This window comes from Phocoena sinus, chromosome 12 (assembly GCF_008692025.1).
Source record: "Phocoena sinus isolate mPhoSin1 chromosome 12, mPhoSin1.pri, whole genome shotgun sequence".
In the NCBI taxonomy this organism is placed as follows: domain Eukaryota; kingdom Metazoa; phylum Chordata; class Mammalia; order Artiodactyla; family Phocoenidae; genus Phocoena; species Phocoena sinus.
Genome location: NC_045774.1, coordinates 50,175,141 through 50,200,180, shown reverse-complemented (window position 1 = coordinate 50,200,180; position 25,040 = coordinate 50,175,141). Strand labels below are relative to the sequence as shown.

Sequence of the window (25,040 nt, the reverse complement as noted above, 5' to 3'; positions counted from 1 at the left end):
CATCAGACTTGAAACAGCTGAAATACTTATGGCTAATAATGATCTGGGGGAGTGGTCATCCATTTCTGGTCACTCTCGGGAACTCTTAGAGTAACTCCCAGGCTGGCAGTTCAGAGACGTGTGACTACTGACCAACCTACAGTAGTAGGAAGAGAACTCTTTAAGCAGAACTCAGAGGGAGAATTTCTTTCAATTATATGTTTCCCCTTGATTATTTAAGCAAGTATTATTGTGTTTTCATTTTTTTAAATAGAAAATATTTTAAAAGTATTATTAACAACATTAAAGTCAATGACACATTTGCTTCAAAATAATATGGAGGTGGGGAGTGATGAAGATGGGGCAGGACTGGCCATAGGTTGGTGGTTCTTAGGGCCGGGTGATGGGAGCTATTCTGTTTGCTTTTTGTATGTGCTCAAAATTTTCCATAAGTAAAAAGATTTTTTTTTAAAGTGAAATAGTAAGAATGGCTTAAAAAAAAAAGTAATCATAGTCCCCCACTAGGGGACGGTCACAGTTCATTTTGGTTTCTTTCCAGTATTTTCCCTGTGCATACATGTATCACACTATACATACACCACATACGGACACCACCATAAGGTTTAGGAAACTTGGACTTCCACACAGAGCCGGAAGTCTGATATGTTCAAGGGGGACTTTGAGCTAGATATGTTGCTCTGATTTTTATGGATTTTTTTTTTAATAGTTGAGAGCAGGGGACTTGTAAACACAACTACTCCTAATTTTCTCCCTCAAAACCACGTGTAAAGGATACATAGAAGTGTTCAAAACGGATGTTTTGGTTTCATTTTGTTCCTTTTTGGTTTTAGCTATGCCTCTGTAGGCTGAGTGACCGTGACCTCAGGGTGGCTCATGGAGAGCTGGTGGGCAAGCAGCTGCTAATGGAAGATGTCCTTCTGAGTAACTATCATATGATCATGGAGGGTCCCCCAGGATGGCAGGCCACACTGGACAAAAATACACAGGTATTCTTGGTGAACGGTCTACGTACTTGACCAGTGCTGCATTGTACCGAAGGACCTTTCTATCTGGGAGAGGGACTAGACAGCTTCATCCATCCCATAGCCTCTCCCAGGGTCCTGGGACTGCGCTTATCTGCACGGGAGCAGCAGTGAAGCAGCGGTAGCCCGTGACAGCCCCTCCAAAATATGTTCTTTCACAGCAAGTCCCATGATCAGTGGTATATCTATTTCTTTTAATTTTAAAACTAGAACAAACTTCATGGGGGGCGGTCCGTTGAAACCAATTTGAACTCCAACTGGCTGCTTTTCCTTGTGAGTCTCACACATTTCGGGCTGGAGTTGGCAGGGTATGACAGAGGCCCCAGGTGAACATCTTCAGCCTGGCTCCTGTCTGCATCACTCCGCTAGCCCATGGACTCCTAAGCAAGCACTCCCTTCTCCGGACTTGCCTCCCTGAAGCTCTAAGGTGCCAAGAGCCAGTAGTCCCCCTAGTATCATAACTTGAAACAATCCTGCATGATTCTGGAACTAGACAGAGACTTGTCTGGACGTGGGGTAAGCTAGCCAGTGCCCCCATTTAAAGAGTCCCCTTTTCAGAGCCAAAGTCTCTGCACCAGCCATTTCCATTTCCTTACCTTCCATCCACTCCTTAGAAACTGTGATCTGTCTTCTTCCTCATCTCATCAAGACTGCTCTCACTGAGAGTACCATGGTCCTTGTCACTAAATCTCCTGGATACTTTTCAGTCCCCTTCCAACCTGAACCCTTAGCAGCATTTGACACAGTGTGTCCTTCTTGAAGCCTCTCTGCCCTTAGCTTCTAAAGCACAGCTCTCTCCAGTTTTCCTCTGACATCGTGGGCCATGCCTTCTCAGACTTCTGTGTCAAGTCCCCTCCCTCTGCCAATCCTGAAAATGTTGCTTTTTGGGTTCTGTCCCACTTCCACCACTGCCAGGGCTGCATTTTGACTTCCATGACTCTAGCCACTTTTGTCTTTGTGGGCCCATTTCTCCATTAGAAAACATGAAGAGTTATAGTTTACAACTGTGTTAATATAAAGAAAAATATATTAATATCATAAATTATAGCATTTTATTCAACCTAAATATTCTTTTTCTTTCTGATTTTAAAAGAAATTAAAACATTTTGTGGGCCCTAAGCACTGTGCCTTCTGTGTCTAATCAATAAGTTGGCCCTGAACACTATTAATAGATCATTATTAATTAATAATGTCTATGATTGAGATCTGTTCAGAGGCTTTATTAACTATTAATTTCTTTAATTCTCACAATAATCCTATGAGGTAGGTACTTTCATTATTCTCATTTTATAGATAAGAATACCAAAACTCAAAAAGGTTAAATGATATGCCTAAAAGTCACTTGCCGAGAGAGAAAAGAAACGCAGGTTCCAACCTAACAGCCAGGCCCCGGAGCTCCCTCATACTCTTATCCATGATATTGCTCCACTCCTCGCCCTCTCCATGGGCAAACCCAGCTAATTTTATAACTTGGATGGCTTTATGCGATGACTCCAAAATTTATATGTCTAGTCCAAATCTCAATCCTATCAGATTCATATGTTCAACTGCCTTGTTCCATCTCAGAGATACCGTGTCCCAAACTGAGCTCATTTTACTGCCCCTAAAGGTGCTCCTCCTTCCTTATTCCCTGTCAGTTAACCACCACCTGCCCAGTTACCCAGGCAAAAAAAATCTGGACACCCATCTTTGATTTCTGTCTATCATACCCCACAATCAGACAGCAAGTTCTACTATCCTATTATTTTAATATCTTTCAAGTTTTCTCCATCCTCCCTCAGCACTCCCCTCCACCAGTCCAAATCACTGTCATCTCCTAATGCTGGGCCAAGATCATAACCTCCAAAGGACTCCCTGTATTCCCTTTGCCTCCTTCACGTCCACTCACCAGGATAGTATTTTAAAATGCAAACCCGATTATGTCACTTCCCTCTTACAACTCTTCAATGACTTCCAAATGCCCTGAGAATAGAGTCTGGGTGCCTTAACCAGATCTTCACAACCTGAATCCTGCCAATATCTCTACCCTCAACTCCTTTTATTTTGTCAGATGCACCATGCTCTCTCCTCAGTACCTTCATGCAGACTGGCCCCTCTGGTGGAAAACTTCCCTGTCCTCCCACTCTCTGCTTCATCATCTGATTAACTCCTACTTATCCTTCAGATTTCAACTTCCAAACCACTCTTTCAGAAGCTTTATCTGATCTCCCACCTTTGAGCCAATAGCCCTCTGTGCCAGTTAGGGTGCACCTGCTAGAAGTAACTAGTCATGACTTAAATTAGAAAGTGTATTAATCTTTCCAAACAGGTGTAGAAGGAGGCAGTTCACGTTGGTGCAGGCACCCAGCTCTGCCATCCTGGGTATGTCAGCAAAATGTCTCCCTCATCCTTGTAAGATGAAGACAGGAGCAAAAAAGCTTTCTCCTTAAGGGGCTTTGTCTTTTTATCAAGGAGGGAATTCTTTTTCAGAAGACTTCCAGTAGATTTTTCTTGTGTCTCACTGGCTAAAACTGAGTCACAAGTCCATTTCAGGCCAACTAGTGGAAAATGAAGTATGTTAGATGTGCCAACTAAATTCCACAGCGGGATTCAATGCTTCACCCAGAGGGAGCATTTGCAAAGCTGGATATAGACCAAGTAGTGCCAAGACCAAGAAGCCTGCCAAAGGGCCCTTTGGTCCTTCTGTTTACTCTCTTTTGGCCCTGTTTCTGATGGATTACCATCTTTCCCTGACAATTCTGCCCTCCCCTGCCTTGTTCTTTATCCTGTTTCCTGTTCCTTCTCCCATCCTGTAAAACACTTAGGAAGAGAAGACTTCTCTTAACAGGAATATATTAACAAGGTAAGTTTGCTTTTAAATTATTATTTATTTTAATTGGTTTTATTTTATGATTGGTTCCATTTAAGAGTATTTCAATATTCATAGATAATAGGCAGCCCTGGAATTTATACTGCCTGTGACTTAGGACTCTAGGTTTCCTCTCCCAGCTAAGCCACCAGTTCTATGACCTCTTAGACTTCAGTCTCTAAGACTCCCAAGTGAAGGTGATGGATTAGCTCAGGACCTTTAAAATGGTCCCAGGAGCCCTGGGTTCCTCAGAGGCACCTTGGGGCTTTTTGAGTGGAGGGGCCCAGCTACATGGCCTGTAGGCAGCCCCCTCCTTGTCACCATGCTTGGCCTCGGTCTGTTGGATATCTTGGGTCACTGAGTAAGATTTCATTTGCTGAAAGGCTTCTGAGGATAAAATAAATTTGGAAACGCATGAATTAGCTGATTGTTGAGGAGGTAGGCTACTAGGTGGAAGGGTTGCCAGCTGTTGGCAGGAGTTCACTCTCCCCTTGGTCTTGCTTGTAGTTCTTCCCCTAACCACCTCTCTTTCTGGCGGCCCCACCCCCATCCTACCCTCCCCATATGTTAATAGCACTGATCTAGGGTCCAGTTACATCATGTGGTGGTTCTTCCTGTTCCTGACCAGGAAACTTGAGTGTCCAAGGTGTTGTTACCTGAATGTCCTCTGAGTCCCTTCCTGTCATAACATCATGGTCCAGGTGTGCAAAGGAAAGCTCCTTTTCCTATAACTGAGACACTGTCTTCAGGCTGAGGGTGGGATACAGGTTCCCCTTCTGTCTGTCACTCTCTGGGTAGCCCTGGCCCTCACATCGCTGGTGCAGGAGAGCAGGGACCTGAAAACCTTATTCCCTCCACGTCCTCCTGGGCTCACAGCAGCCCCTCAACAAACACTTATTTAAGGAAAGCACCAAAGAATGAATGAACAAATCATAATTTTAAAGTGAAATTTCCTATTGAATAATAAATTCAAATCAAGAGACATGTTCTCTGCCTAACTTTTAAAGGATGGGAGGAGGAATAGGAGATAAGATAAACTTAAGTTTCCATTTCCTTACCCATAAAATGGGTAAAAATCCCCAATTTAAAGTTATAATATAGCTCTACCATGATGGGTTGTTAAATCTTGAGTGTGTGGAAGAGCTCTTTCCAAAATGCAGAGGCTAAACATGAAAGGCTCAATTTTTCAACGGCAGATAAAATGTTGGCACCCAAGTAAAAGAGTTTTAAAGTGAGTGGTTCACAGCTCAAGCAGAAACTTGAAATGGAGACATTTCTCTCCTTTCTATATACTGTCTATTCAGGAAGGATGCTTATACTCTAAGCTCTACATGTGCTGCTGGCCTGTAAACCATTCCTCCTGGGGAGAAAAGTCGTTCTCCAAAGACTTCATTCTGCATGAGCTGAATGAATATAAAAGGTCATCCTGTAGTGATCTATGGCTAATAAAAAAAAAAAAAGAATTTCTGTAATGCTTTCAGCCAGATTTGTCCAGAGTACAAGGATTCAGAAGTCGGTTCCAAAGCAGCTCAAAGACCTCCAGGCTGCTGGGGGGCCCATGTGATGCAGTGATGTCCCTTGCTTTGCTGAGATCATTTCTGGTGCTCTGGAAGCAACTGGAAGCGCTAAAGGAGCACTGGGGCCGACTCAAGCTGCGAGGCCGGGACATCAATTCTCCCTCTCTCCACAAACAGTTCTCGGAGCTCTGTGGGTGAGTGTGCTCAGGGGGAAATTCATGTGAAGGAGTAGAACCTGGGATCTGGCAGATGACTGCCCTTGCTCTGAGGGTGACGTTTGGTCCATGAATTTGGTATGCCTAGCCCCACTGATCACAGAGGAGGCTGGGCAGTGTGTCTCTGTGAACAGCGCTTTACAGGAAAAGCTGAGTTCTATTGACTGCAGGGACAGCCCTGGATTCCACTGAGCAACACTGTATATCATTTTCCCAGAGTTCTGCCCCTGGGAACTGGTGCTTCTGAAGTGTCCCTTCAGTGCTAACTCTAAGCTTTTTAGCTCATAGGATCCCAGCGAGAATTGAGTGGGGAGTGCTGCTGCCGTGACCTCCTCTCCGCTCTCTGCCCCATTAGACCCAAGTCTAATGAGTCTCTGAGAGCCTCAGGCATCCCGGCAAAGGGTACAATATGGTGCAGCGTGAGGTGTTCAGTATGCAGAGTGCTGGGCTGTTTTCTCAACTTCAAGCCCTGGCTGGGATGACTTCGCTGGTGGGAAAGGCATGTGGTTTCTGCCATGTGTCTGTAAGCAAACAAGCATTCACTAAGCACCCAACCACCCCCCAGGACCTTACTGAGGGTATTAAGGCTCACTTTGGTGGCCTAGTCCAAATCGTCGATCTTATGAGTTATGACAGTCCGCTTTCCTGGTAAACAGGGAGTGAGGAGACGTGTCAATATTTTGAAGAATGAAGACTGAAATTAAATGTGCCCAATGGGAAAAGGCCTCACGATTTAGTATTGACTAAGGGAGTGGTAACTGGGGTGGATTTAGATGTCGATGTAAGTGTCTGTGATGAGTTGGGAGGTTTATGCATGATGACGGGAAACAGAACATGAATGAAAAGAATTGTCAGAGAATCTGAAAGAGAAAAAATGTTTGTTAATTTCTGTCTCTCTTCTTTAATAGAACTCACATTCTCCACCCTAGCATGAAAGCTATAGCTAGGTGGATCGGGAAAGAAGATGAATTTGAAGGACTTATAATAAGTAGTAAGTCTACTCTTCCCGCTAAAGGAGCTTCAGAAATTGAAATAAAAGCTCAGCAGGTATGCAGGAGCTATTTTTTTTTCTTTTTCTTTTCTTTTTTAATAGATCTTTATTGGAGTATAATTGCTTCACAATACTGTGTTAGTTTCTGTTGTACAACAAAGTGAATCAGCCATATGCATACATATATCCCCATATCCCCTCCCTCTTGAGCCTCCCTCCCACCCTCGCTATCCCACCCCTCTAGGTAGTCGCAAAGCACCGAGCTGATCTCCCTGTGCTATGCGGCTGCTTCCCACTAGCTATCTATTTTACATTTGGTAGTGTATATATGTCCATGCCACTCTCGCTTCACCCCAGTTTCCCCCTCCCCCCACACCCCATGTCCTCAAGTCCATTGCAGGAGCTATCTTGAACTTGACTTGAAAATTTACTTTATGACATTAGCATGTAAAACTACAGATATACCCAAGTGGTGTTTTTTCTAAGAAGATAAGTGTTTATTGAGGGTTTGTAAATTGCTGAACAGACTCTGAGGAAACTCAGTATGTAAAGGTATGTGGGGCTTTGATTAACATCTCAGTTCTGTAAGTCTAGGTTTTCCTATTTTTATTTTCCTCAAATTAAAAAAAAAGACAATAGAAAACATAACTACTAGCATCTTAAACATAAAATCCTGCACACAGGTATCTCCCCTGCAACACGCACACTCATGGAAGTGGAATATCTAAAATAGCTCCTGTGATTGTTTTTCCGAGAATAAGACAACACAATTTATGTACTAGTCTATTTGGTGTGTGTTGATGGTCTATGTGGAGGGGTTGTTTTCCCAAGTGTTTGTTCCTCTTGGTCCTGGGATGCGGGCTCTGCCTGGCTGTGCTTATTGTAACAGGGAACAAAGACTCTAGCTGGTTGGGTGTAAGTGCAGAGGTGCATGTCCACTGAGCATCCAGGAGAACTCAGCACTTGCACCTCCCCCCCCAGCCCCCTGCCCACACACACACACCCCAGTCCCAAGCCCGTTGCTTACCCTTCTGAACTCTGCTTCCTCTCTAGTACCTGGGGTCCTCTGACAGGGAGAAACGTGGGCTTTGCAAGCATAATGGGTAGAGTAAGAGCTCAGGGGTATTGGAACAGTTTTTTCTTGATCATGTATGGAGTTGTAAATCTTCCCGTGAAATCCTCCTTGGTATCTAAATTGAGTTTTAGACCTAAGCGCTTCCTATAATAACAGCTCATGAAATTCCTGGCCACACTTAGAGACTCCAAAACACAAGAGGTCGCTTCAGACATTGAGCACTTTGCAATTTAGCAGAACCTGGTAAAAAGGGATATATTTTATCAATCAAGATGTGGGCCAGGAAAAAAAGATGTCTGTCTCCAAAAAGGTGCATCTATCCCACTTGGGAACCCCAAAAAAGGAACAGTTTCTTCTTCCCCAGGAGAGAGTAACAAAAGGACTGGACCCAGCCCAAGGCCCTTATGCAAGAATTTAGGAGCCTAGAGTATAAGCCAATAGTGGAGAGTGGCTCTCAAACTGCTTATGCTAGCTTCAGAAACTTCTGGAAAATCTTGAAATTCATATGATCCAGGAGGTATTAAGTTAACAGAGAGATAACACTAGTTGTATCAGAAAAGTCCAAGGAGCAGCATACTCTCCCTATAGGTAAAGTATGTTTATTTTATTACTTTATAAAATAACATTTTTATTTTTTTTCCTAATTATGAAAGCAATCCATGTGTCCATATTCATGGAAAAACAAAAGCACTACAACGCCCAGAAAATAATATAAAAATTACTTTTTAACACCTTGGCCCAAGAAATAAGTACTTAAAAAAATTTTTTTTTTTTATTGAAGTATAGTTGATTTACAAGGTTGTATTAGTTTCTGGTGATTCAGTTATATATTCTTTATCGGATTCTTTTCTGTCGTAGTTTATTATAAGATATTGACTATAGTTCCCTGTGTTCAGAGAGAAGTACTTTTACCGTTTTGATACATATTCTTGACTTAAAGGGCTTTTAAGTAGAAAACATTTGTAAACTTCAGTCTCTGCTGATTAACTCATAGCTGAAATAAAGTTGAAATGGGGGAAACACATAAAGCTTTTTCGTATATATAAGCGTATATAAATATATATCTTAGAAATACATATATTTGGGATGGGAAGACAATCAAAATTGTTTCATTTGAGGTCTAAAGTGAGGGTGACTTAATGGGCAAGTGACTAGTACACTCCCACAGGACTCTCACAGGGGCACTTGGGGTTTAATGCTTTGTAGGTTCCATCTTGTACTCTTCATTTTCACTTAGAATTTGTATTTTGTAAGTGGCATCCAGTGAGTCAACGGAGGATGCACCAAAGGCTTGTAGCCTGGGCTCACACACACTCCTGCTGCCTCCCCACCTTGCCAGGAGGAGTTCTCAGCTGCCTGTTCCTCTGCCCTCTGGCACCCCAGGCACCACTAACTTCCCCCTCACTATCTGCATCCGGCAATGGCTGCCACTCCCCACCCAGTGGGGGCCTGAGCACGGCGAGGGCATGTGTGGGGCATGTGTACCTGACAGCATTTCAGGGACCCCAGACTGGCAGCACCAGGCTATGTTTGATGGGTGACTCACTGGGTGTGAGCTTGTTGCCCATCCCTGGGAACCTAGAATATCCCAGGGCAGAGGTTGCAATACCCTTGGGGTTGCCCATCGGGGTAGATAGGAGCAATGGGCCTGAAGGAAGAGGAGACGCCCAGCTCAACTTCCTCGCCCCTGGCTCGGCATGAAGCCTCAGTCCAGTAGCTAGTAGACCAGGTGCATTCATGCACCCGTCACAGGGTGGGGCCCCTGGTGCCCCTGCGCGCATCCCCATGCCAAGGAGCCAACATTAAAAACAAAAACACTGTGACAGGTCAAGAGAGAGACTGAAGAAGAAAGAAGAACATTTTATATTTTAGTACCTTTAATGGCACTTTTTTCCTGCTTTTTGAACAAGGCCTGCGTTTTTATTTTTCATGGGGCACCATAGATTATGTGGCTGGTCCTTTCTGAACTACAGTGTCTACTCCTAACTCCTACTAATTCTGTAGGAAAATCCACAACCTTTGAGCTAAGGGGAGTTGTTTGACTAACAAAATAAATAATGGTTTCCTTTTGAGACAAGGTTCACAGACATTGTAATGTTAATTAATAACCTTTGTGGGCATCTAAGACACTGTGGTTTTATCAGTGCTTCGAGCAACTGAATTCTGTAAGCAGGACTTTGGGAAAAGGCTGTGCAGTGAGAGAGCAAGCCCCCACCAAATGGGCATCTCTGACTGTCACCAGAGAGTGGAGTGTGGTTGAGCTCCGATTACAGAACATTTAACAAGACACAAAGCGACTGTTGTTTGTGCTGTGTTTGCTGCATCCAGGCGGTTCCCTTCTGAGTCCTTGGAGAAAATCCACAAGCACAGGGCAGGTGCAACCATCTGCACGTTTCAGGGCTGTGATGCTTCTGAGACTTCCGGGTGGGGGCCCGGGAGGGGCGGAAGTGTCTTTGCTTTGCAGCTGTGCTATGTGTTGCCTTGTGCAGGGTGCTTGTCAGCTGTGCTTGGAAAGGGCCTTCAGTAAGGGGCTGGTGGGAGTCAGGCAAAGGGGAGGGGTAGAGTTATTTTTAATGGTGGTAAGGTTGATATTACCAAACCTTACCAAAACCTAGAGTATACTGGCCAATTCTAAAGTCTTGTTCAGATTCTGTACTCTTAAGATATTTTAAATAAATGCCAGTAATGAGGGTGTTTTGTTATTGTTGGGTTTTGTTTTTGAATCATGGTTCAGCATGATTCAGTGGAGAGGCCTAGGTCTTCTCCTGTGCTGAGTTCCCCCAGTACAAGTGATGGAGTCCCCACTGTGTGCTAGGGGTGCTTTTATATTCTTCGTCTTAGTCTTCCTGAGACCTCTGTGGGCTGGGTATGTGGAAGAGGGTGATAAAACCTTGGAACTCGCACTCACCTACTGTTCATCTCAGCAGCAAGAAGCAGCCATAGTGGATTGGGCTTCCAACAGGGGCTGCTTCTTCATGCAGAGATCACCATTTGTGGTCAAGGTTAGCTTGGGGCTAGGGGTTTCTCCAGAGGGAGTTGGGAATGGAGAGTATTGAGAACAGGGGACATCACGGGCTCGAATATTTCTCCCCTATTTCCTTCCCTCCTCCCCACCTTGTCTTGGAGCTTCATCTTTTTATACAGCTTCTGAATGAGCTTCGTTTGTCAGTGAGCATCTGAAAATGTGGCAGCCACACCTGGTCTGGTGCTAGTTCTTGGTAGCTTGTGCTCCCCTGAGAGTGATCAAAAGCAGCCCCAGATACCCTCACTCAGCCTCAGGGCTTGCTTAACAGAGAAATGGGCACCACTGATTCAAAAAGGCTCTGCCATTCTCCATCTTTGACATTTTGGCATTGAAGTAATTTTTAATTGATCTTCTAAATTTCTCTGAGAAGTTTATAAGGCCAGCAGCCTCCAGAGTGGAGGCATATATCCCAGGGGTGTGGGAAGAAAATACTAGGACTTCTAAATAGATTACGTCTGTATGTAAGAAGCCCATGTTACGCGCTACACTAAGGCGTCCTGAAGTGACCACGGGGAGGCAATGCACAAGAGAATAATAAGAAAGAGTAGAGTTGACAGTACTAATCCTAGTACATGCTTATCTTTAGCCACATTATGAGGTTAAAAAAGATAACCTAATCACATCTAAGAAGTCAGACAAAACTTTTTTTTAAGTCAAAGAAACTATTGGGAATGTGGATTGAGATTCATTCTTATTGTTGATGAATCTCACCCTATGTACATCATGCTTTGCAATATTAGCCATTGATAGTACTGGAGGTAGTTATGAATACATAAACAGACATATGTTAAAGGTGAGTGAACAAAAATGCTTTTCTTGAAGGAAGCACAATCAAAACATTTGGGAGAACATGGGCTAAGTCAGCATTTCCCCAGAAGTGTGCCCTGGAATACTAACTCCTTAGCATGTTAATGCAGTAGTTCTCCTAACCCCCCTTCACTAACGGACTCATGGATTACCTGAAGCTTTCCATTCCCTTGGTAGCACAAGCCAGCAAAGTACACACTAATCACAGCCTTTGGGTTGCATATGTTTACCTAGCATCACTGATCATTGTTTGCTCCAAACCTGTTTGTGCCAGTTTTACTTGTCATTGTGTTTGAGTAATTTAATTATTATGTAAACCAATGAAATAGGAGTACAAAAAGAAAGATCTGTCCTCTAAAAACTAAGTTGAAATAGATAAACTGTGGTACATCCAATCAACAGAATATTACTGAACGCTAAAAAGAAATGAGCTATCAAATCATGAAAAGACATGAAGGAAGCTTAAATGTATATTACTAAGTGAAAGAAGCCAACCTGAAAAGGCTACATATTGTATGATTCCAACTATGTGACATTCAAAAAAAGACAAAACCATGGAGACAGTAAAAAGATCAGTGGTTGCCAGCAGTTGAGAGAGGAGAGAACAATGAATAACAGAGCACAGAGGATTTTTAGGGCAATGAAACTATTCTGTATGATACTACAGTAGTGGATACATGCCACTATACATTTGTCCAACCCATAGTTTCACAAGAGTGAACTGTAATGTACACTGTGGACTTTGGATGATATCAGTTGTAGCAGATGTACCACACTGGTGCGGGATGTTGATAGCCGGGGAGGCTGTATGTTTTGGGTGAGGGTGCAGGGGATTTATGGGAACTCTCTGAATTGTCTGTTCAATTATTCTGTGAACCTAAAACTTCTTTTAAAAAAACAAAAGATGATGCTTTTGGATTGTTTCATGGTCTTTAAGATTTCTCTCCGTAAAAAGAAACACGCCAAAAACACACACACACACTAGAAATTGTAGACCACACACTATGTATTATGATTTATAGAGGAAAGATGGTACAGAACTCCAGTGAGTGGGTACATACAAAGAAAAAGCCTAGGCTCTATGTTAGAAGATTGGCAAATGTTTGTATATTCGTGCTTGTTTGGGGTTGTTTTGCGGTATGTGGGCCTCTCACTGTCGTGGCCTCTCCCGTTGCGGAGCACAGGCTCCGGACACACAGGTTCAGCGGCCATGGCTCACGGGCCCAGCCGCTCCGCGGCACGTGGAATCTTCCTGGTCCGGGGCACGATCCCATGTCCCCTGCATCGGCAGGTGGACTCCCAACCACTGTGCCACCAGGGAAGCCCTATTTGTGTATTTTTAATTTAAATAAAATGTTTAAGATAGTGCATGTCGTTTTTTAAGCATTCTCTGGTTTAACAGACTCCTTATGATTGACGAACCAACTCTTAGTCTTGATTGCATTGGACAGGAGGATTTCTACTGTGTCTTGCAGGGGTTAGGGAAGAAGGGTTTGATTTGCTTTTTAAAAATAAGTTTCGGAAACTGGGAGTAAATCATGTTAGAAAGGTTCCTTTACTCCAGACTTTCTCAGAGCCTTTACTATCCTACTGTGTGTTGAATCTCCAGAGAGAGAGTATGAAATGTTCTTTGAATTTATTTGACCACAGAACCCTTTTATTCCCTTGGGAATATCTTTCATCACCTCAAAGAACTAGTGTTCTGGGAAGCAGTTTGAGAAACACAGGAGTACAAAATTCATACATATGCTTGAAGCGATAAGGTTTTCAACCTACCAGTTGCCCCCAGCCACCCAGCTGATCAAGAGAACAACTGTGACTGGCAGTTGTGTGCCTTCAAATTTCAATTCTGCCTTGGCTTGGGATGCAGGGGCCCCTCAGGTGCAGAGCGTTGGTGGTTGTGTGAGAGAAGTGAAGTGCTGCCAAACCAAGGTGCCCTTCAGAAGGAGGGGGCTGTGTGGGTGTGGGGTGTTCAGAGAGGAAGAGAGGGGAAGTCGTTTGGCCACCAGGAAGTCAAAGTTTCCTTGAGTCAGATGACCTAGGAACAGAGTGAGAGGGAAGAAAAAACTGTAATTGTACCCCCAGTGTGCTATCTCCCTCCCACCTCCATGCTTTGTCTTAAAGAAGCCATGCACACACACACACACCTAAAATGGGACCCATTTGGAGACCACCAACACCACCTGGCCAGGAACTGTTTCTCTTGGATGAATTCTTCTCATCCTGACTTCGCCTGACTCCTGCCTACAGTTGCAGGTGCATGTCTGAACTTGAACTCAGGAGGAGGAAGCATGAGGGAAGAATTCCCAACACTTCAGTAAAATATTACCCTCTTAGCTGAACCCATAGCTAAACCCCAAACCAGCTCTGTGGGCATTTGCCAGGTGAAGATCCCCAAACTAGAAGTGTGTGGCCCCTCGCAAGGATTATCTGTGAGCCAGAGACCTGCCAGGAGAGTACCCTGGAAAAAGTACCCAGTTTCTTATCTGAACATATCTGAAACATACATGAGCTCTGTCTTGTCAAAGTTTAGACTTATGGAAGTCTTAAACATCTTAGAAGTATGAACTTCTAGGCACAACATTAACTCTTGGATTTTCTACTTCAACTATGTTAGGACAGTGGTGATATGTCTATTCACCTTTATTATCCTAAAGAAAAAGCAAAATCAGATTTATTTGTTTATGATGGAAAGTAGCCAATTGTAGAAGAAATGTTGAATTCCATTTTGAAAAACAGGACCCCTGATAAATAATAAGTGCAAATACCAGAGGCTCCTGCTCTGTCATATCCACATTTCGGGGAGGATTTTGCTGGACGCTTGCTCTTGTGTGCACTGAGTCTCCCGTCTGAAAATGAAAGTATGAGTAGGAAATCTCATCTAAAATTAGAAACAGGTGGGGGCAGGGAGAGGCCCTGTGGGTACACTTGCTGGTGGCCAACCCCACCCCCAACAGAAAAGGGAGTGGGGCGGGGCTTGGCTTCCACCTCTGAAGCCCTACGCCTCTGTGAGTTTCAGGACTTCCCGGAAGTGGGAAGAGGAGAGAAATAGGTGAGTGAGGTTAAGAGGTACAAGCTTCCAATTACAAAGTAAGTGAGTCATGGGGACAAAATGTACAGCAGAGGGAATATAGTTAATAATATTGTAATAACTTTGGTGACAGATGGTAACTAGATTTACGGTGGTGATCATTTTGTAATGTATCGAAATACTGAATCACTGTGTTGTGCACCTGCAACTAACACAATGTAGTAGGTCAATTATACCTCAATTAAAAAAAAAAGACCCTCCTGGGGCCATGCGCGAGGAAGTAGGCCTCACACAAAATGATTACGTACACAAGTACTTTTGCTCTCCCATATGGAAGTTAAAGAGTGTTGACATACTTCCTTGTTCCAGCACTGTCCTATTATTTTTAAATTTGATTTTATTTTTTAACAGATAATGCATTTACCTGGTTCAAAACTCAAAATGACATAAAACATATATATTTAGCAGGCTTGTTGCCACCATTGACCCCCTTCTGCCACCCCTATGTAATGATCTTTTTCAGTTTTTAATATATCCTTTTCAGTGCTTTTTATATATCTACTATTTCATTCTTTTATTCAATACCTATTTCCTAAGCACCTGCTGTTTTCTAGGCTATATATTTTAAGCACTGTTTTGGGCATACAGTAGTCCTCCCTTTTCTGTGGGGAGTATGTTGCAACACCCCTAGTGGATGCCTAAAACCAGGGCTAGTACCAAACCCTATATATATATATATATATATATATATATATATATATATATAAAAAATGATTTATATAGTATACTGTGTTTTTTTCCTATACATACATACCTACGATAAAGTTTAATTTATAAGTTAGGCACAGTGAGAGATGAACAATAACTAATAATAAAATCGAACACATAACAATATATTATAAAAAAGTTATGTGAATGTGATCTCTCTCGAAATATTGTACTGTACTCACCCTTCTTCTTGGGATGGTATGAGATGATAAAATGCCTACGTGATGAGAGGAAGTGAGGCGAATGACGTTGGCATTGTGATTTAGCTCTGGGCTTCTGTTGATCTTCTAACGACAGGTCAGAAAGACGATCGTCTGCTTCAGGTGACCCTGGATCATCGGGCCATTATGACGTCCATGGTTGGATGTCAGGAGACTATGTTAGTGGTTGGGGATCCCGGGTGGGGCAGGATGGAGCAGGATGGCCCAAGATTTCATCGTGCTACTCAAAATGGTGCTCGATTTAAAACTTACGAATTGTTTATTTCTGCAAGTTTCCATTTAATATTTGCAGACTGCAGTTGACCACAGGTAACTAAAACTGCAGAAAGCAAAACCACGAATAAGGGAAGACTACTGTACATCCTAACTGTCATGGAGCAAAAATCCTTACTCTCATGGAATTTATCATCTGGAAGAGGGTAGACAGACAATAATCAATGAACATAAGAAATAAGAAAATAATGGAGTGAGGAGGATGGTGGTGTGAAAGTTCAAAGGGGCACATTGTAATTTTAAATAGGGTAGTCAGAATACACTTCACTGAGAAAGTGACGTTTTGAGCAGAGTTGAAGAAGGTGAGGGAGTTAGCTATGTGGGTATCTGGGGGAAGAGCATTCCAGACAGAAAGACAGCCCATACAAAGGCCCGAAGCAGAGCATGCCTGTCATATTCATGGAACAGCAAAGACCCAAGTGTGGCTGGAGTGGAGAGAGTGAGGAAGAGTAGTAGGAGATGAAGTCAGAGAGGAAGCATGAAAGGACAACAGACTGTGCAGGAGCTTGCAAGGACTTCAGTGTTTACTCTGAATGTGATGGGGAGCCTGTCCCAGATTTTGAGTGGCATGATCTGACTTACATTTGAATAGAATCTCTCTGGCTGCTATGTTGGGAACAAAGGGTGGAAGAAGGGAGAGGCTGGTTTTGAGGCTATTGCAGTAATCCAGGCAAGAGGAGATGGTGAATCAAACAAGGTTGGGAGCAGTGGAAGTATTAAGTGGTAAGATTCTGGGCATATTTTTAAAGTAGTCACTGATGAATTGGGTATAGGGTTTGGGAAAAAGAGAAGAGTCCATGATGACTCCAAGGCTTTTGACCTGAGCAACTGGGAAAATTGAATTGCCATCAGTTGAGATGGCAAGTTAGGGAGGGAAGATCGGAAATTTAATTATGCACAAGTGAAGTTTGAAATGCCTTTTAGACATCCAAGAAGAGATGCCAAGTGGATATTAGATCTAAATTTGAGGGTTGTCAGCATACAGATGGTATTTAGCCATGATACTAAATGAGATAGCCAAGGGGGTGAGTGCAGACAGGAAAAACAAAAACGGTGAACCAAGGGCTGAGTCCTAGGACACTCTAATGTTAAGAGCTGGTGGGGGGGGTGGGGGGGTGGGAGAAGAACCAGCAAAAGGAACCTACAGGGAACAGTGAGGTAGAGGAAAACTAGGACAGGGTGGTGTCCCAACGTCTGGTGATGGAAGTTTCTCAAGAAGGAGGAAGTGACAAATTGTGTGAAATGTTATTGGCCGTCAAGTAAAACCACTGGCTTTAGCCATGTTGAGGTCACTGGTGTTTATGACAAAATCAGTTTCAGTGGAGTGAAAGGTAAAAGCTGTGTGAGTGGGTCTAAGAAGGATTTTGAGAGAAGTCACAGACATTAAGTATAGACATCTCTTTCTGAGAGATTTGCTAGAAAGGGAGCAAAGAAATGAGGCAAAAGCTGACAGGGGAAATGGGGTCAAGTGGAGAATTTTTATGAGGTGGGAGAAATGTGTGCTTTTGTGAATGATTCAGGAAAGAGGGGAGAAGTGATGATATCAGAGAAAGGCAAATATTTGGACCAATGACCTTGAATAGACTTGAGGGGATAGCCTCTCCCTTTATTGTTATTTTCTGTATCTTTCTTTTAAAAGATAGCATTTTATACCCACTTTTCTACACCTTGCATTTTCCGCTTAATCTATGGTTCTTTTCACATCAGTACGTGGAGAAATTCTTCTTTTTTTTTACAGCTGCATACTATCCCATTGGAAGGATATACTACAGTTTGTGTATTGATCTAAGTTTTTGCTGTCCTCAGCAATGCTATTCTGAATAACTGTGTATATGCCTCATCACATACGTGTCAGCCCTGTTGCTGTTTCAGTGCAGGAGCTAAAGTTCATCTTCTGCGGCTCTCAACATTTCTAATGTGTGACTCTTTCTTCTCTCTTTTGGATTTCCTCCTCTTTTTTATTAACTCTGCATTCAAATTAATTTTGCCTTGTAACACCAGGAATATACTTAAATAGATAAATATAATAGCTCTTCATTTATTTCTGATCATTGTGTTAGGTCAAAATAATTGTTCAGATACATATAGGGACTTTATGAAAACAGATGCCATATAGGATCAATAATTATATTTGATTTGGGATTTTTAGTTATGGTAACAAAATATTGTTCACTGGACTTCAGAGGTACTTTTCCAAATCTTTTTGTTAGGAATCTTGTTAGAGATCTTCCTTATTCCCATGTTCTGGAGGATCCTGTGTCCTCAACCACCACCTCCCCTCCCCTGCCTCACCCATTAGTTTTTGTGTATTTGGAAGTAACAGCTTGTGTCCAGTGTTATGTCTCAGACAGTTGCCATCTTGTAGCTATTAATGGTTGTTCAATATTTTCTGGTACTAGTGTTGGTATGTTTCTCCCCTAGACCTTTGGAAACACCAAGTCATGAGAGAAAACTTTTCAGTTATCAGACCACAAATAGTTGAAAATTTTGTACAGAGATTACTGGAGAATTACCAGGATGGTGGACTAGAGGTATGTACTAAAAATTAGTCATTCTAGAGTGTGGTTTGCTTTTTTTTTTTTTTCATAAACCCAAACAAGAAAGACTTTCCCTTCAACACATCTCCTAATGCTTCCCTTACTCCCTTAGAGTTGAAGATGTGAAAACTGAGGCTGAACTCAAAGTAGAAATCACATGTTACCATTTTAATTTTGGAAAAAGACTGATTTCTAGTTAAGTTGGGAGAGTAATTAGAATATGCATGTTGGCTAATTTCAGATTGGGCCAATTCTTTAGAGTAACCTTGGAGTTTATGGATGAGTTGTTTTTAGCAACATTTCCTGTTATTGATTTTTTTAGTATAAAAATTTTAAGAGAAAAACCAAAATAACCTATGAAATCACTACCTAGAAAACTTCTTTAAATGTGCAATACGAAGAAAACGTAACACCTCAGAAAGGTAACATTTTCACCCCTATTCCACTCCATCATCCCCAGTTTCCTCTCCCAAAGGAAACCAGTATCAACAATTTGTATGTGCGTATATGTATTTGAATTCATAACTACTCCATATAATATGTATTTAACAATAATATATATTTAATACATACAACAGGCATACACATAGTCCTTGGAGTTTTTAACTGTTTACTATTGACAGGAGGTACCTTTCTAAATCAAAGGCATCTGCTGAAAAGGCAGTATAAGAGAGTGTTTGTGTATATTTGGCCATAACAGAGTTTTTAGGATCTTTGAGGAATTAAGCCTTAAGTGCAGTAGGTAGCTGTGAATCCAGTTTCCTTTGAAATTCAATCATTTTTAAAAGCCTGCCTTAGAAAAATGTGCTCAATTTTTTGGACAACATTTTCTCCACATTTACATTTTTCTAAGCTCTCCAGATAGTCCCCATAATTTTATAATAAGCACTTCAGTTCTTATTTATAAGGTAGAGAATTCACAAGCTTGCTTAGAGATACACTATTCCTCAGAATTTATATGTATTTGTTTTAAGCTTTCAATTATACCCAGTGTGGTGCTGTGTATTCTGATGAGGGGGTGAAGTAATTCCTCTTGGATCCCTGCAGTTCAGTGATTCTCAAGCAGAAGTACAGAGGTGATTAAGGTGGGGTATGCTCAGAAAAATGTTTGAATCAAAAACGTTTGTGGCTTTCCTTAAAAGGAAGGAAATTCTGACACATGCTTCATTATGGAAGATATTCTGTTACATGAAATAAACCAGTCACAGAAACATAAATGCTGCATGATTCCACTTAGATGAGGTACATAATGTAATCAAATTCATAGAGACAGAAAGTAGAATGGTGTCTGTCAGGGGCTGGCGGGTGGGGGAACGGGAAGTTAGTGTTTCATGGGTACAGAGTTTCAGTTTAGCAACATGAAAAGAGTTCTAGAGATTGATTGCACAACGTTGTGAATGTCCTTAATGCCGCTGGACTGTATACTTAAAAATGGCTAAAATGGCAAATTTAATGTATGTTTTACTGTGATAAAAAAAGCAAACCAAAAGTTTGTGGCTCAAGATCTGCTCATCCCTTATCTATGTACTTCACCCCAACATTGAAGACAGGATCTTCTGGGAAAGAAATGTGAGTATTAGTAAACAGGGCAAACCTAGATCAGGCACAGCTGAAACTGAGGGCACACTGAAGAGGCTGGTATCAGCCTGCGGTTGTCTTGGAGTAACAGGACCCCAGAATGTTAGGTCCCTCCAAAGTCTGTGCCTGGTGGGCTTCTAGTCTCTTCTGGATCATCTGCAGTGACTGGGAGCTCACTCTCTTTCAATCCCCACCCATACCTCCCCACCCCCATTCCTGGCAACTCTTGTTTCAGGCACCTCTTACTGAGCTGGATTTGGCCTCCCCACTGTCTCCACCATGGATCCTAGTTCTGTCTCTGGGACACCACAGATCATGGTTCTGACCCCTCACAACAAGCCTTTAGATAAATGAGGGCAGGTCAGTCAGAGAAGCTCAGTTGGGCCATTGCTAGCATGTGTGAGTCTTCTGTAAAATTACAAGTTGGGCCAGCTCCAGGAGGACAGACCCAAACAGGTGCCCCTCTGGGTGGTGGGTAACAAATATTTACCCCTTCCTTCAGGCCATACAGCCTATACCAGGGCACGTGGACAGGGAAATGGTGCTCCCCTCACCTGGGTGCCCCTGCGCAGAGCAGACTGCACTGGTGTGCAAGGAAAGCCTGAGCCCTGCCTTCCCTTCTTCAGCCTAAACCAGCTTCCTTTCCTTCAACCTCTATGAGTGCCCCACCCTCCTGGTCAGGATCCTCTGAATTCAAGGTTGTCTGGCCAGCCAAGAGTACCTTTGTCCTGGGTGCTCTGCTTTGATTAACGCCCATGAATGTGTTAGGTTTTGTCACAGCTGACTCATTAGGCTAACAGCCACCTGCAGCCCACACATGGCCTTCAGGCATCCTGCTACTGCCTTATCATTAGCCTTGTTCTTGTTCAACTTGGTCCACTCTTTGAACCTCTTGAAATCTTTAAAACTCTGGATTTTTATCATCCACCATACCGTCTCTCCCTTCCAGGTTCATGTCAGTCTACCCTCGGTATCCTCCTTCAAGCCTTTAATAACAGGGTATGAAAGGACAGGCCCCAAGTGCTGTGCTACCCACTCTGGGTCCCCTCCAGGCTTAACAGGTACTTTGGGCACGGTCTTTCAGTGACCAGAAACTCATCCGGTTGTCCTTTCACCCAGCCCATGTTCTCCATTTGTCCAAAAGGACATCATAAGAAACCTTCTCAGATGTCCTGCTGAAATCCAGATACACTGCATCTGCTCTATTTCCTGAGGGAAAAGTTTAATCTGATCTGACTATTCTTGAACCCACGTTGGCTTCTCGTGATTTTTGCTTCCTTCTCCAAATTCTAGAACACCAGCATTTCACAAGCAGTTCTAATATCTCGGCCAAATTTTGTACCAAACACACTGGCCTGAAGTTAGAGATTGACCTTTTTTTGCAAATCAGAACTGTAATAGTCTATTTTGTGGATTCCAGAACCATTTCCATTTATATGCCGAGAGTCACTCACTCATTCAGCAAGTGTTTATAGATCTCCTGTTTTTTCTCAGGCGCTTTATTAGAGATATAAAGGCAAAAGGCACAGTCTCTGCCCTCAAAGAACTTATGGAAAAAGTTAGGTGAACCAGCAATGTCCGGAAAAGGCTCTTCACATTAAGCACTTTGATAGAGGCACAAATGGGGTGCTATGTGAGCTCCAAGAAGGGGGAGGGGTGGGAAGTAGTCAGGGAAGACTTTCTGGAGGAGGTATTGTTTGGGCCAAGTATTTTTTTTTTTTCATTTAAACATCTTTATTGGAGTATAATTGCTTTACAATGGTATGTTAGTTTCAGCTTCAAAACAAAATGAATCAGTTATATATATATACATATGTTCCCATATCTCTTCCTGCTTGCATCTCCCTCCCTCCCACCCTCCCTATCCCACCCCTTCAGGCGGTCACAAAGCACCGAGCTGATCTCCCTGTGCTATGTGGCTGCTTCCCACTAGCTATCTACCTTACGTTTGGTAGTGTATATATGTCCATGCCTCTCTCTCGCTTTGTCACAGTTTACCCTTCCCCCTCCCCATAGCCTCAAGTCCATTCTCTAGTAAGTCTGTGTCTTTATTCCTGTTTCACCCCTAGGTTTTTCATGACATTTTTTTCCCTTAAATTCCATATATATGTGTTAGCATACGGTATTTGTCTCTCTCTTTCTGACTTACTTCACTCTGTATGACAGACTCTAGGTCTACCCACCTCATTACAAATAGCTCAATTTCGTTTCTTTTTATGGCTGAGTAATATTCCATTCTATATATGTGCCACATCTTCTTTATCCATTCATCTGATGATGGACTCTTAGGTTGTTTCCATCTCTGGGCTATTGTAAATAGAGCTGCAATGAACATTTTGGTACATGACTCATTTTGAATTATGGTTTTCTCAGGGTATATGCCCAGTAGTGGGATTGCTGGGTCATAAGGTAGTTCTATTTGTAGTTTTTTAAGGAACCTCCATACTGTTCTCCACAGTGGCTGTATCAATTTACATTACCACCAACAGTGTAAGAGGGTTCCCTTTTCTCCACACCCTCTCCAGCATTCATTGTTTCTAGATTTTTTGATGCTGGCCATTCTGACTGGTGTGAGATGATATCTCATTGTAGTTTTGATTTGCATTTCTCTAATGATTAGTGATGTTGAGCATTCTTTCATGTGTTTGTTGGCAGTCTGTATATCTTCTTTGGAGAAATGTCTATTTAGCTCTTCTGCCCATTTTTGGATTGGGTTGTTTGTTTTTTTTGTTATTAAGCTGCATGAGCTGCTTATAAATTTTGGAGATTAATCCTTTGTCATTTGCTTCATTTGCAAATATTTTCTCCCATTCTGAGGGTTGTCTTTTGGTCTTGTTTATGGTTTCCTTTGCTGTGCAAAAGCTTTGAAGTTTCATTAGGTCCCATTTGTTTATTTTTGGTTTTATTTCCATTTCTCTAGGAGGTGGGTCAGAAAGGATCTTGCTGTGATTTATGTCATAGAGTGTTCTGCCTATGTTTTCCTCTAAGAGTTTGATAGTTTCTGGCCTTACATGTAGGTCTTTAATCCATTTTGAGCTTATTTTTGTGTATGGTGTTAGGGAGTGATCTAATCTCATACTTTTACATGTACCTGTCCAGTTTTCCCAGCACCATTTATTGAAGAGGCTGTCCTTTCTCCACTGTACATTCCTGCCTCCTTTATCAAAGATAAGGTGACCATATGTGCGTGGGTTTATCTCTGGGCTTTCTATCCTGTTCCATTGATCTATCTTTCTGTTTTTGTGCCAGTACCATACTGTCTTGATTACTGTAGCTTTCTAGTATAGTCTGAAGGCAGGAAGCCTGATTCCTCCAGCTCCATTTTTCGTTCTCAAGATTGCTTTGGCAATTCGGGGTCTTTTGTGCTTCCATACAAATTGTGAAATTTTTTCTTCTAGTTCTGTGAAAAATGCCAGTGGTAGTTTGATAGGGATTGCATTGAATCTGTAGATTGCTTTGTGTAGTATAGTCATTTTCACAATGTTGATTCTTCCAATCCAAGAACATGGTATATCTCTCCATCTATTTGTATCATCTTTAATTTCTTTCATCAGTGTCTTATAATTTTCTGCATACAGGTCTTTTGTCTCCTTAGGTAGGTTTATTCCTAGATATTTTATTCTTTTTGTTGCAGTGGTAAATGGGAGTGTTTCCTTGATTTCACTTTCAGATTTTTCATCCTTAGTGTTTAGGACTGCCAGAGATTTCTGTGCATTAATTCTGTACCCTGCTACTTTACCAAATTCATTGATTAGCTCTAGTAGTTTTCTGGTAGCATCTTTAGGATTCTCTATGTATAGTATCATGTCATCTGCAAAGAGTGACAGCTTTACTTCTTCTTTTCCGATTTGGATTCCTTTTATTTCCTTTTCTTCTCTGATTGCTGTGGCTAAAACTTCCAAAACTATGTTGAATGAGAGTGGTGAGAGTGGGCAACCTTGTCTTGTTCCTGATCTTAGTGGAAATGCTTTCAGTTTTTCACCATTGAGGACGATGTTGGCTGTGGGTTTGTCATATATGGCCTTTATTATGTTCAGGAAAGTTCCCTCTATGCCTACTTTCTGGAGGGTTTTTATCATAAATGGGTGTTGAATTTTGTCAAAAGCTTTCTCTGCATCTATTGAGATGATCATGTGGTTTTTCTCCTTCAATTTGTTAATATGGTGTATCACGTTGATTGATTTGTGTATATTGAAGAATCCTTGCGTTCCTGGAATAAACCCCACTTGATCATGGTGTATGATCTGTTTAATGTGCTGTTGGATTCTGTTTGCTAGTATTTGGTTGAGGAGTTTTGCATCTATGTTCATCAGTGATATTGGCCTGTAGTTTTCTTTGTGTCATCCTTGTCTGGTTTTGGTATCAGGGTGATGGTGGCCTCGTAGAATGAGTTGGGGAGTGTTCCTCCCTCTGCTATATTTTGGAAGAGTTTGAGAAGGATAGGTGATAGCTCTTCTCTAAATGTTTGATAGAATTCACCTGTGAAGCCATCTGGTCCTGGGCTTTTGCTTGTTGGAAGATTTTTAATCACAGTTTCAATTTCAGTGCTTGTGATTGGTCTGTTCATATTTTCTGTTTCTTCCTGATTCAGTCTTGGCAGGTTGTGCCTTTTTAAGAATTTGTCTATTTCTTCCAGGTTGTCCATTTTATTGGCATAGAGTTTCTTGTAGTAATCTCTCATGATCTTTTGTATTTCTGCAGTGTCAGTTGTTACTTCTCCTTTTTCATTTCTAATTCTATTGACTTCAGTCTTCTCCCTTTTTTTCTTGATGAGTCTGGCTAATGGTTTATCAATTTTGTTTATCCTTTCAAAGAACCAGCTTTTAGTTTTATTGATCGTTGCTATCGTTTCCTTCATTTATTTCTGATCTGATTTTTATGGGTTTTTTCCTTCTGGTAACTTTGGGGTTTTTTTGTTCTTCTTCCTCTAATTGCTTTAGGTGCAAGGTTAGGTTGTTTATTCGAGATGTTTCCTGTTTCTTAAGGTAGGATTGTATTGCTATAAACTTCCCTCTTAGAACTGCTTTTGCTGCACCCCTTAGATTTTGTGTCATCGTGTCTCCATTGTCATTTGTTTCTAGGTATTTTTTGATTTCCTCTTTGATTTCTTCAGTTATCACTTCGTTATTAAG

The 25,040-nt window shown here is 42.0% G+C and overlaps 1 pseudogene; it reads left to right on the top strand.

Annotated features, from left to right (window-relative positions):
- The window catches only part of LOC116763302, a 64,106-nt pseudogene that overhangs the window by 15,115 nt on the left and 23,951 nt on the right, over positions 1 to 25,040 (top strand).